Source organism: Chelonia mydas, chromosome 1, assembly GCF_015237465.2.
Source record: "Chelonia mydas isolate rCheMyd1 chromosome 1, rCheMyd1.pri.v2, whole genome shotgun sequence".
NCBI lineage: Eukaryota > Metazoa > Chordata > Testudines > Cheloniidae > Chelonia > Chelonia mydas.
In genome coordinates, this window is record NC_057849.1 from 48,119,261 (window position 1) to 48,132,821 (window position 13,561).

General features: G+C 44.4%; 1 protein-coding gene across 9 annotated transcripts in view; it reads right to left on the reverse strand.

The window, feature by feature from the left end:
• Window positions 1-1,748: 1,748 nt before the first annotated feature.
• LOC102945514 (NEDD4-binding protein 2-like 2) overlaps window positions 1,749-13,561 on the reverse strand; it is a 105,546-nt gene continuing 93,733 nt past the window's right edge. For 6 of the 9 annotated variants that reach the window (XM_027828304.3, XM_043531655.1, XM_043531651.1 and 3 more), the window contains one exon: window positions 5,609-5,928. The gene's annotated coding sequence lies outside the window, so the exon portion shown is untranslated. Of the gene's footprint in view, window positions 1,878-5,608; window positions 5,929-9,915; window positions 9,961-13,561 lie in introns of those variants that run through there. The other 3 variants (XR_003565607.3, XM_037892106.2, XM_027828306.3) reach the window with 3 other exon arrangements.

Genomic DNA, 13,561 nt, shown 5'->3' on the forward strand with positions numbered 1-13,561 from the left:
GGCAGGGGGTTGGGAGCAGGTTTGGGATGGGCTCCAGGTCGCGCTTACCTGAGGCTGCTCCCAGATGCAGCGACACATCCTAGGGCTCCTAGACGCAGGGGCTGTCAGGGAGACTGCATGCTGCCCTTGCCCGCAGGTGCGTCCCCCACAGCTCCCGTTTGCCGTGGTTCCCGACCAATGGGAGCTGCAGAGCCGGGGCTCGGGCAGCACATAGAGCCTCCCTGGTAGCCCCTGTGCCTAGGAGCCAGAGGACGTCACCGCTTCCAGGAGCCACATGGAGCAGGCAGGGAGCCTGCCTTAGCCCCGCTACACCATCAGCCAGACTTTTAATGGCCCGGTTAGCAGTGCTGACTGGAGCTGCCAGGGTCCCTTTTCAACGGGGTGTTCCAGTAAAAAAATAGACACCTGGCAACCCTACCATTACCTAACCCAGAAACATCCAAAAAATCAGGTGTGGCAGTTACTAGATATGTTCTATATTTGTTTCCGAAGCTGTAAAGGATGTTTTCATTGTGGGCAAGCCACTTGACAGGTCACTCTGTGTTTATTCACCTTACAGCTGAGATAATCAGACCTCAAGGGGAAATGTTATAAACATATCTGCTGAAGATAGCTCTGTGACATCATTTGGTGATCAATGAAAGACTATGCACATCTGCTGAGAGGTGGTTTTGCTGACAATACTGAGAAATGTTTTGAAAAGGAGGAGAATGTTGACATTCTTATGAAGATCTGAAGAAGCCAGGCACATGTGCTACATATTATGGCCACATTATAAAATCAGAGAATGACAGAAATGTAGGGCTGGAAGGGACCTGAAGAAGTCATTGACTCCAGCCCCCTGTGCTGAGGCAGGACCAAGTAAACCTAGACCATCCCTGACAAATGTTTGTCCAACCTCTTCTTAGAAACCTCCAATGATGGAGATTCCACAACCTCCTTGGAAGCCTATTCCAGACTTTAACTACTCTTATAGTTACTTTTTCCTAATATCTACCCTAAAACTCTCTTACTGCAGATTAAGCCCATTAGTTTTTGTCCTACCTTCCACGGACATGGAGAACAATTGTTCACAGTCCTCTTTGTAACAGCCCTTAACATATATGAAGAATGTTATCAGGTCCCCCTCAGTCTCGAGACTAAACATTCCCACCTTTCCTCCTACATCAGGTTCTTTTATCATTTTTGTTGCTCTCCTCTGGAATCTCTCCAGTTTGTCCATGTTTCCTGAAGTGTGGTGTCCAGAATTGGACACAGAACTCTAGCTTAGGCCTCACTAATGCTGAGCAGAGTGAGACAATTACCTCCCGTGTCCTATGTACGACACCCCTGTTGATACATCCCAGAATATTAGCCTTTTTCATAGCTGCAACATACTGTTGACTCTCATTCAATCTGTGATTCACTACAACCCCAACATCTGTTTCAGCAGTACTAACACCTAGCCAGTTATGCTCCATTTTTTTAGTTGTGCATTTGATTTTTCCTTCTTAAGAATTCTCTAATTTGTCAAGGTCATTTTGAATTCTAATCCTGTCCTCCAAAGTGCTTGCAGCCTCTCCCATCTTGGTGTCATCCACAAATTTTATAAGCATATGCTCCACTCTACTATCCAAGTCATTAATGAAAATATTGAATACGAATGGACCCAGGACTGAGCGTTGTGGGACCCTGCTGGCCCCACCCTTCCAGTTTGACAGCAAACAATTGATAACTATTCTTTGTGTAGTCTTTCAACCAGTTGTGCACCCACCTTACAATAATTTCATCTGGACTGTATTTCACTAGTTTGCTTATGAGAATGTCATGTGGAACTGTGACAAAAGCCACAGATATATGATGTCTACTTCTTCCTCCCATCCAACAGGTCAGTAACCCTGTCAAAGAAGGAAATTATAATGGTTGGCATGATTTGTTCTTGACAAATCCTTGCTGGCTATTCCTTATAATTTTATTATCCTCTAGGTGCTTACAAAATGATTTTTCAATTTAATTTTTAAACTCACAGTATTCCTGTAAGAGTCAAACCTCAAAACCTTTTCTTTTTCATAAAAAAAAAAAGATAGAGAGATTTTGACATTTCTTTTTTATTTCAGGTGTTCTGGAAGTTCAATACTCAGTTAACAAGATTAAATTTCATGGACAGTAAATGTACTCAGATTCCTATTCTTTGCCAAATAAACATAAATAGGAAAAAAAATCACATTTCTGGTTAAATGTTTGAGTGAATCTTTCTTTAAATTAAATGAGACCTGTTCTAACGTCACTAGTGTTTCATGCTAAATTATGCTGCACTAATGTTGCAACCAATGTGAAATACCAACCCCCTTATTATTTTATATAGTGTTCATATTGGCAGAAGTACAGTACATTTTCTCCCAAGGGAAAACAATATTAAGCAAAATGGAAGTACCAGTTTTGCCAGTGGTGCACTAATAATTTTAGAAATGCTGATGTGCTAGAGCTGCTTATTCAATTTTGTTTATTGGTTTTACATTAGAGCCTGTGGGGAAATTGCAGATAGTTTAGATCACAAAGCAGCAATCCTTTAGCAGGCGTTCTGGTCAGGAGCTGATACATAATAAAATACTGGTGAGGGGGAAATGGCGGGAGGGCAGAAGATAAGAGATGCCCAAGTCAGAGAAACTGTATTAAATTGTTTTTTAATCTGAAGCATGTGGGGGGGGAGAGGACTGTGGTAACCTAATCCAGATAGTTTGTTTGTTTGACAAACATATGCAAACTAAGCTTTCTAATGTGATAGCCTCTCCACTCTTCCACCCCCTGGTCTTTTATTTTTTCCACTTCTGCCATGAGTCAAGGTAATTTTTGTCCTTCTCTGTTCATTCCCACGCATCACAGAGAAGCTTTCATCCACTCCTGTGACAGGGCCCTCTGTGATTGACAAAAGTTGTGCTAGTGGTAAGTAGCATTTTCTCTCTTCCCTTCTGTTTTCTTTATGTGTAACTATGTATTTCTTTATTTTGTAGTGCCATCTGACTATGCCATAAACTATCAATTTGTCCTTTCACCTTCTCCCCACTTCCTTTTCTATTGTTAGTCTTTATCTTTACTGCTTTTAAATTCCTTCTCTCCTCCTGCGTGTTATTACTCCTTTTTATAGCCAAAACTATTTCCTCTTCATACTTTATCCCCTCTTTCCATTCCCCTTCCTGTTACATATGTCCTCTTGCTTTTCCCCTCCCTCTCTAGTTCACCACACCGCATTCATTCCCTTCTGGGCTCCTCACCCCTCCCACACTTGTTCTGACACCATTTATGTATGAGTGCTGGTCATTCAGTGCTACTTGACCACTCTCCTCCTGCAGCACCTCTGGGACATTCTCCACTCCCCATCTCTGCCTCTCAGAAACACCAAGTAACTGAGCGCCAGTTTAAGAAATGGAATGATTGTGAGCTGTGCAGCACAACACTACTGGCAGCAGAGCAATTTGATGCTTCCCCATGGAAGTCCTAAAGCACCGTTGAGCCACACCGTTCCTATATCCTCCAAAGAACAGACAAAATTTTGAAACCCATTAATGCCTCAACAAAAACGGAAATTCTATTTTAAAAACATAAGCATTGTTAGTCTGCTTTTGTTGCTCATTCCCCACATGAAATCAATCTTCTGTTAGTGCTATTATAATTTCCACAGCAACAAATAGAGATGCTACCAACAAGACTATGGCTTCAGGTCAGGAATAAGCAGCAGCTAATTAATTCTGAAGGAAAAACCCAGCAATTAAAACTAGGGAAGTAAAACACAAAAATGTGTTATACCAGGAAAATAATTATTTTTAATTAGGTTATTTTCAAAGTTTTCCATCAGACAACAGAGGCAAAAGGAGCATCATTGATGGTAATATAAATAACTAAATATCAATAAGGAGTCCAGTGGCACCTTAAAGACTAACAGATTTATCTGAGCATAAGCTTTTGTGGGTAAAAACCTCACTTCTGCAGATGCATGGAGTGAAAGTTACAGAGGCAGACAAATATACTGACACATGACGAGAAGGGAGTTACCTCACAAGTGGAGAACCAGTGTTGACAGGGCCAATTCGATCAGGGTGGATGTAGTCAATAGATGAGGAGGTGTCAATTCCAGGAGAGGCAAAGCTGCTTCTGTAATGAGCCAGCCACTCCCAGTCCCTATTCAAGCCCAAATTAATGGTGTTAAATTTGCAAATGAATTTTAGTTCTGCTGTTTCTCTTTGAAGTCTGTTCCTGAAATTTTTTGTTCAAGTATAGCTACTTTCAAATCTGTTATAGAATGTCCAGAAAGATTGAAGTGTTCTCCCACTGGCTTTTGGGAGACACGGACACAGCCCAGAGCATTGGCACTCCTACAGCAAGATTATCTGGCTAGAAGTGCTGGTAGCGTAAGGTCTAAGGAGAGAGTCTACGTAGCCAGATAATCTTGCTGTAGGAGTGCCAATGCCCGAGATGATGGGGTGTCCAGGGTTTCCAGGTTTATGGATCTTGGGTAGCAGATACAATACCCCTGGTTGGGGCTCTGGGCTGTGTCCGTGTCTCCCAAAAGCCAGTGGGAGAACACTTCAATCTTCCTGGACGTTCTATAACAGATTTGAAAGTAGCCATACTTGAACAAAAAATTTCAGAAACAGACTTCAAAGAGAAACAGCAGAAGTAAAATTCATTTGCAAATTTAACACCATTAATTTGGGCTTGAATAGGGACTGGGAGTGGCTGGCTCATTACAGAAGCAGCTTTGCCTCTCCTGGAATTGACACCTCCTCATCTATTGTTGGGAGTGTACTACATCTACCCTGATCGAATTGGCTCTGTTAACACTGGTTCTCCACTTGTGAGGTAACTCCCTTCTCTTCATGTGTCAGTATATTTATGTCTGCCTCTGTAACTTTCACTCCATGCATCTGCAGAAGTGAGGTTTTTACCCATGAAAGCTTATGCTCAAATAAATCTGTTAATCTTTAAGGTGCCGGACTCCTTGTTGTTTTTGTGGATACAGACTAACACGGCTCCCCCCTGATAAATATCAATGTTCATAGAAGGCCCAATCAAAAGCCAATTGAAGTTAAGGGGACTGTCTCCATTGACTTCAATGGGATTTAGATCAGCCCCAATAATGAAAAATCAAAGATGACTTCTACTTATTTCTATCGTCAGAAATAAGTCTCTATCAATGTAGTGTAAGGGAGACTGCAAGCATGGGTTCAAGACAGAGTAAATATGAACAAGAAAAGGTTAAGTATTTGTGGAACAAGGAACAGGGAGGAGAGACTGATGAAGACTTGCTCCATTTAGTATCATAAGGAGGCAAGGGATGAAAACAATTAGTAACAGGGAATAGGAGAAAACAGAAGTATAAAGGATAAATCATCTAACTTGCCACAAACACAAGACTTATAAAGGGACACCAGCAGTGAAGACAGATATCCCGCTCTGCAAATGCATTGTTACCATCAAGCCATTACCTTCTAATGCATATAGCAAATATTTCTGCGTTCAAGTAATGAATTAGATCCAGGAGTCTAACGTTTACAGTTTATGTAGACAACAGACCCCTCCCCTTCCTTTGGTTTGTAAACACAGAAATCAGTCAATGTGGAATTCTTTTTGCTATTTTTGCTTCAGACTAAACATTGGGAAAAACAATCTCCTTTATTTTCAGTCTCTCTGTGCCATAGAAGGATGAGTAAAAGAAGCATGGATATTAAGTGACTTCTGAAACTGGCCATTTGACAATCAAATATTATTACAATTTTTTTATTTCAAAACCAGAATGGGTGGCTATGTGGATATAAAGCCTAAGGATTACTGAGGGTCATGGATTCAGCACCAAATTCTACACTGAATACTTCTCCCAGGTTCTTCCTTACATTTATAACACTTGATTGTAAACTGAGGTCCTTCCATGATGGTGCCAAGCTTGACAAATTTCTGTAATATAAAAGAAGAGAGCCTGCTGCAGCATCATAATAACCAATAACCAATGCAGATTTTAAAAATACTAACTGTTGTAAACATTGTTTCAATATTGCCACATCCCACCTTATGACTAAAAGAGAGTATTAAACGATAATTGTTCACCTCCAGTCCCTGATAAAGGGATCTATTTCCTTCTCAGTTTTACAGTTTGATTTTCATTCCTCCTTTTGAAGGAGGTACAAAGAGGGATTTTGAAGGCTTAGCCCTGGTCTACACTACGGGGTAGGTCGAATTTAGCCGCATTAGGTCGATTTTAAAATGAACGCGTCTACACAACCAACCCCATTCCGTCGACCTAAAGGGCTCTTAAAATCGACTTCTGTACTCCTCCCCTGCAAAATCAACCTTGCTGGGTCGAATTTGGGGTAGTGCAGATGCAATTACACAGTATTGGCCTCCGGGAGCTATCCCAGAGTGCTCCAATGTGACCGCTCTGGACAGCACTTTTAACTCCGATGCACTAGCCAGGTACACAGTAAAAGCCCAGGGAAATTTTGAATTTCATTTCCTGTTTGGTCAGCGTGTCGAGCTCAGCAGCACAGGTGACCATGCAGTCCGCCCAGAATCGCAAATGAGCTCTAGCATGGACCGAAAGGGAGACACTGGATCTGATTGCTGTATGGGGAGAAGAATCTGTGCAGGCTGAACTCTGATCAAAAAGAGGAAATGCTAATATATATGCCAAAATCGTACAGGGCATGGTGGAGAGAGGCTATAACAGGGACATACAGCAGTGCCGTGTGAAACTTAAGCTCAGGCAAACCTACCAAAAGACAAAGGAGGCAAACGGTCGCTCTGGGTCAGAGCCCCATAGATTCCGCTTCTATGATCAGCTGCATGGTATTCTAGGCGGGGACCCTACCACTACCCCACCACTGTCTGTGGACACCTGCAAGGGGGGACTCTCACGCAACAAGGAGGATTTTGCAGATGAGGAAGACGAGGAGGAGGAGATGAATGCGCAGCAGGCAAGCAGTGAATCAGTTCTCCCTGACAGCCAGGACCTTTTCATCACCCTGGATCCAATACCCTCCCAAGGCGGGATCCCCGACCCTGAAGCCGGAGAAGGCATCTCTGGTGAGTGCACATTTGTAACTACAGTACGGGATTTAAAAGCAATAGTGTTTAATGTTTGATTTGCCCTGAAGAATTGGGATGCATTTGCGGCTAGTACAGCCACTGGAAAAGACTGTTAACGTGTCTGGGGATGGAGTGGGAATCTTCCAGGGAAATCTCCATGAAGCTCTCGTGGAGGTACTCTGAAAGCCTCTGCCTTATTTTGTCCTCCACGGTAGGACACTTTACCATGCCAAGCCAGTAGCAAGTAGTCTGGAATCATTGCAGGACAAAACATGGCAGCGAATGGTCCTGGGTTTTGGTCGCATTCAAGCAACATTCAGTCTTTATCTTTCTGTGTTAGCCTCAGGAGAGTGATATCATTCACGGTCACTTGGTTGAAATAGGGGAATTTTTATAAGGGAACAGTAAAAGGACCCCGTTCATGCTGGGTTGTTTGCACTTGGCTAAAAGGGATCGTCCTGGAGAATAGCCACGCGGCGCGGGGAGGGGTAAAGGGATCATCCCAGAGAATAGCCACGTGGCAGGAGGACGGGTGAAGGGATCATCCCAGAGAATAGCCATGCGGTGGGGTGGGGGGAGGTGTGTGCTGCACATCCACCTGAAAACCGCAGCCCCTCCGGTGAAACCCAACCAGCATAGCTTGCTATGGGAAAGGATGGCGCTGCAGTTTGAAACCATTCCCACATGTTATGAAGGTGGAAGAAGCTCAACCCCGTGTACCAAAAGGCTTACCATGGCTGCCTGGAAACCAAATTCTGTTGCCCAGCTGTGTGTGATGTGTCACCATACCGGCAGGTGCTCAATATAAAAGGCAAAATGTGACCTTGTACCTAAAGCACATGTGCTGTGAATTGCTTGATTCACTGTGAAAGAGTCTTCCTTTTGTTCTCAGAAATGTATCATCTTAAATTTTACTCTCCCTTTTTATCTCCCCCCAGGTGCAAATGTTTCTGTGCTTCCCCATCATCTCCGTCCCTGAAGTTATTGCAGATTAGAAAGCAAAAAAAACGCACTTGTGATGACATGTTTTCCGAGCTCATGCAGTCCTCCTGCACTGATAGGGCACAGCTTAATGCATGGAGGCGTTCAGTGGTAGAGGCCAGGAAAGCATTAAGTGAGTGCGAAGAGCAGAGGCAGGAGGCGATGCTGAGGCTAATGGGGGAGCAAACGGACATGATGAAGCATCTGTTGGAGCTGCAGGAAAGCCAACAAGAACACAGACCCCCGCTGCCTCCATGGTATAACCGCCTGCCCTCCTACCCAAGTTCCATATCCTCCTCACCCAGACGCCCAAGAACGTGGGAGGCTCTGGGCACCCAGCCACTCCACTCCAGAGGATGGCCCAAGCAACAGAAGGCTGTCATTCAAACAGTTTTGATTTGTAGTGTGGCTACAATAAGCAATGTGGCCTTGTCCTCCCGCACCCCACCCCACCCCACCCGGGCTACCTTGTCAGTTATCTCACTTTTTTAAAAAAAATTAATAAAGAAAGAATGCATGGTTTCAAAACAATAGTTACTTTATTTTCTTTGCCAGCTGTGATCGAAGCGGGGATGGTGGTTGGCTTACAGGGAATTAAAATCAACAAAGGGGGCAGGTTTGCAGCAAGAACACACACACACACACACAGCTGTGACACCGTAGCCTGGCCAGTCATGAAACTGGTTTTCAAAGCCTCTCTGATGCGTAACATGCCTAGCTGTGCTCTTCTAACTGCCCTGGTGTCTGGCTGCTCAAAATCGGCCACCAAGAGATTTGCCTCAACCTCCCACCCCGCCATAAACATCTCCCCTTTACTCTCACAGATATTATGGAGCACACAGCAAGCAGCAATAACAATGGGAATGTTGGTTTCGCTGAGGTCTAACCTAGTCAGCAAACAGCGCCAGCGAGCTTTTAAACATCCAAAGGCCATTCTACCACCATTCTGCACTTGCTCAGCCTATAGTTGAACTGCTCCTTACTACTGTCCATGCTGCCTGTGTACAGCTTCATGAGCCATGGGAGCAAGGGGTAGGCTGGGTCCTCAAGGATAACTATTGGCATTTCAACATCCCCAACGGTAATTTTCTGGTCTGAGAAGTAAGTCCCTTCTTGCAACTGCTCGAACAGCCCTGAGTTCCTAAAGATGCAAGTGTCATGCACCTTTCCCGGCCATCCCACGTTGATGTCGGTGAAAAGTCCCTTGTGATCCATTAGTGCTTGCAGCACCATTGAGAAGTACCCCTTGCGGTTGACGTACTGGTTGGCAAGGTGGTCCGGTGCCAAGATAGGGATGTGTGTTCTGTCTATCGCCCCACCACAGTTAGGGAACCCCACTGCAGTAAAGCCATCCAGTATGACCTGCACATTTCCCAGAGTCACTACCCTGGATAACAGAACGTCACTGATTGCACTGGCTACTTGGATTACAGCAGTCCCCACAGTAGACTTGCCCACTCCAAATTCATTCCTGACTGACCAGTAGCAGTCAGGTGTTGCAAGCTTCCACAGGGCTATCACCACTCGCTTCTTAACTGTCAGGGCAGCTCTCATCTTGGTATTCCTGCACTTCAGGGCAGGGGAAAGCAACTCACAAAGTTCAAGAAAAGTGGCCTTACGCATGCAAAAGTGTCGCAGCCACTGTGAATCATCCCATACCTGCAACACTATGCTGTCCCACCAGTCTGTGCTTGTTTGCCGGGCCCAGAATCGGCGTTCCACTGTATCAGCCAGCTCCATGGCCACCATGACGTCCCAATTGCCACAGCCCATGCTTTCAGAAACGTCTGTGTCCATGTCCTCATCACAATTGTCCTCTTAGCCCGGTTCTGCACATACTCCAGGATAATGCGCGAGGTGTTTACAATGCTCACAACAGCAGAGGTGAGCTGAGCAGGCTCCATGCTTGCCGTGGTATGGCATCTGCATGGGTAACCCAAGAAAAAAGGCGCAAAATGATTGTCTGCTGTTGCTTTCACGGAGGGAGGGGCGACTGACGACATGTACCCAAAACCACCCTCAACAATGTTTTTGCCCCATCAGGTATTGGGAGCTTAACCCAGAATTCCAATGGGCAGCAGAGACTGCTGGAACTGTGGGATAGCTACCCACAGTGCACCCCTCCATAAGTCGATGATGGCCATAGTACTGAGGACACACTCCGCTGACTTTATGCGCTTAGTGGAGACATACACAATCGACTGTATAAAATCGATTTCTAAAAATTGACTTCTATAAAATCAACCTAATTTCGTAGTGTAAACATACCCTTAGAAAAGAAATGAAGTGGAGAGTAGAAAAGGTGGGAAGACTGAAAAGAATATAGAGGAAGGGAAGATAGGAAGACAATGTCAGAGCTGGAGCAAGACAAGGAGCTAGACATCATGAAGAATCAAAAACAAGAATAGGAATAAAGGATAACAATACTTAAAATGAACTTAAAATTTCACCAATATTACTTCAGTCATAGCTAGGCTTCAGAAACTGATTTCAAGTACAAACTTTTCTCTTTTTCTGTTAAATTTATATGGAACCTGATTGTCTTCTATAAAAAAATCTGAGGAATTCTGTGGAAGATATCAGCACAATTTGATCTACAATTTCTTAAGCTCTTCTAAGTAGATACAAGCCTGTATTCTATATAACTCTTGTGTCTCCTATCAATTATTTCCTCTCTTTTTGAAGTCAAATGTGACACTGGACTCTATTAGTAAACATTGTACAAGGGAGTTCTTTCTCCACATTTGTCCAATCTCTGCGTATATTTAAACAAATAATTTTATTTTAACAAAGGGGGTAGTATTCTCCTTCATTTGAGCTTTAGTTCTAGCATAAAATGTCAATAGTCTAAAGATCTATTTTGTTTTGTGTAGAGGTTTTGCATTTAATGATGAGAAGAGACTGTTTATGGCTAGCTCTCTGTGCTCATAAATGCACTGACTATCCACATGTCTATGGTATTAGCATACCTTTCTCTGCAGACTGTTACAGTTTTATCTTATGCTGAATAATAATAGAGTGTAAATTAAAGGTTATACCAACATGGGAAAGATTCAGTAAACTAGAAATGTAATCTGTGGATATCTGTATACTCACTACATCACACAGTTCTTACAAAGTAATACAGTAAAAGCTGTTTTATTTGGCATGTTGGGGGAATGGGGGATGCCAGTAAGTGAAAAATGCCAGTTAACTAAGAGGGAGGGAGTTTGGGTGTGGGAGGGGATGCAGCGCGTAGGCTCTGGTAGGAAGTTTGGGTGTGGGAGAGGACTCAGAGCAGTGGGTTGGGGTGCAGAAGGGGGTGCGGGATGCTGGATCCAGGGGGCACTCACCTCGGGCGGCTCCCCGCAAGTGGTGACCTGTTCCGGCTGCTCCTAGGCAGAGGCCCGGCAGGCAGCTCTGTGCGCTGCCTCCACCCACATGCACTGCCCCCGCAGCTCCCATTGGCTGTGATTCCCCACCAATGGGAGCTGCGGAGCTAGCACTTGGGGCGGGGCAGCGCGCGGAGCCGCCTGCCACACCTCCGCCTAGGAGCAGCCAGGACAGGTCGTCACTTGCAAGGAGCCACCCAAGATGAGTGCCCCCCCCATATCCGGCACCCCGCACCCCAACCCCCTGCTAGTCCCGTGCCAACCGGACTATAAACCAGAATTTCAATGAAGATCAGAAATGCCAGTTTATAGAGCTTTCCGGTTGGTGAAGTGCCAGACAAAATAGCTTTTACTACATATATTTAATAGATTATACTTCCCACTAAAGTTAGAGAACTGGGCACTTAATATTTTACTCACCTGTCCAAAAAGAACATTAAGTTTTCATTATAATTGTGATAAAATGTGAGCTGGGTCCAGATCTGAAGAAGAGCTCTGTGTAAGCTCGAAAGTTTATCTCTCTCACCAATAAAAGATATTTTATTGTTAAATAAAGCAAGTTGAAGTTTGGGATGGAAGAATTGACTATAAGGTGGATAGAAAACTGGCTAGATCATCGGGCTCAATGGGTAGTGATCAATGGCTCCATGTCTAGTTGGCAGCCGGTATCAAGCGGAGTGCCCCAAGGGTCGGCCCTGGGGCCGGTTTTGTTCAATATCTTTATTAATGATCTGGAGGATGGCGTGGATTGCACCCTCAGCAAGTTTGCAGATGACACTAAACTGGGAGGAGTGGTAGATATGCTGGAGGATAGGGATAGGATACAGAGTGACCAAGACAAGTGAGAGGATTGGGCCAAAAGAAATCTGATGAGGTTCAACAAGGACAAGTGCAGAGTCCTGCACTTAGGACGGAAGAATCCCATGCACTGCTACAGGCTAAGGACTGGGTGGCTAGGCAACAGTTCTACAGAAAAGGACCTAGGGGTTACAGTGGACGAGAAGCTGGATATGAGTCAACAGTGTGCCCTTGTTGCCAAGAAGGCTAACGGCATTTTGGGCTGTATAAGTAGGAGCATTGCCAGCAGATCAAGGGACGTGATCGTTCCCCTCTATTCGGCATTGGTTAGGCCTCATCTGGAGTACTGTGCTCCACACTACAAGAAGGATGTGGAAAAATTGGAAACAGTCTAGCGGAGGGCAACAAAAATGATTAGGGGGGCTGGAGCACATGACTTATTAGGAGAGACTAAGGGAACTGAGATTATTTAGTCTGCAGAAGAGGAGAATGAGGGGGGATTTGATAGCTGCTTTCAACTACCTGAAAGGGGGTTCCAAAGAGGATGGATCTAGACTGTTCTCAGTGGTAGCAGATGACAGAACAAGGAGTAATGGTCTCAAGTTGCAGTGGGGGAGGTTTAGGTTGGATATTAGGAAAAACTTTTTCACTAGGAGGGTGGGGAAGCACTGGAATGGGTTACCTAGGGAGGTAGTGGAAGCTCCTTCCTCAGAGGTTTTTAAGGTCAAGCTTGACAAAGCCCTGGCTGGGATGATTTAGTTGGGGATTGGTCCTGCTTTGTGCAGGGGGTTGGACTAGATGACCTCCTGAGGTCCTTTCCAACCATGATATTCAATGATTCTATGATTCTATATTACCTCACCCACCCTGTCTCTTAATATCCTGTGACCAACATGACTACAACAACTCTGCAAATTACACCATCCCTGAGAGGTATTTGTCTCATCTGTTCTTAAAAACTTCCAATGACAGTGATTTCACAACCTCCCTTGGTACTTAACTATCTTTATAGTTGGAAACGTTTGTTCTAATACCTAACCTAAATCTCCCTTCCTGCAGATTAAGCCCTTTAATTCTTGTCCTACGTTCTGTGGACATGAAGAACAATTGATCACCATCCTCTTTATAACAGCTCTTAACATACATGAAGACTGTTACCAGGTCTCCCCTCAGTCTTCTTCTCTCAGGACTAAACATGTCCAGTTTATTTAACCTTTCCTCACAGGTCAGGTTTTCTAAACCTTTTATCTTTTTTATTGCTCTCCTCTGGACTCCTCCAATTTGTCCACATCTTTCTTAGTGTGGCATCCAAAATTGGATACAGTACTCACTAGTGCCAAGTAGAATGGGACAGT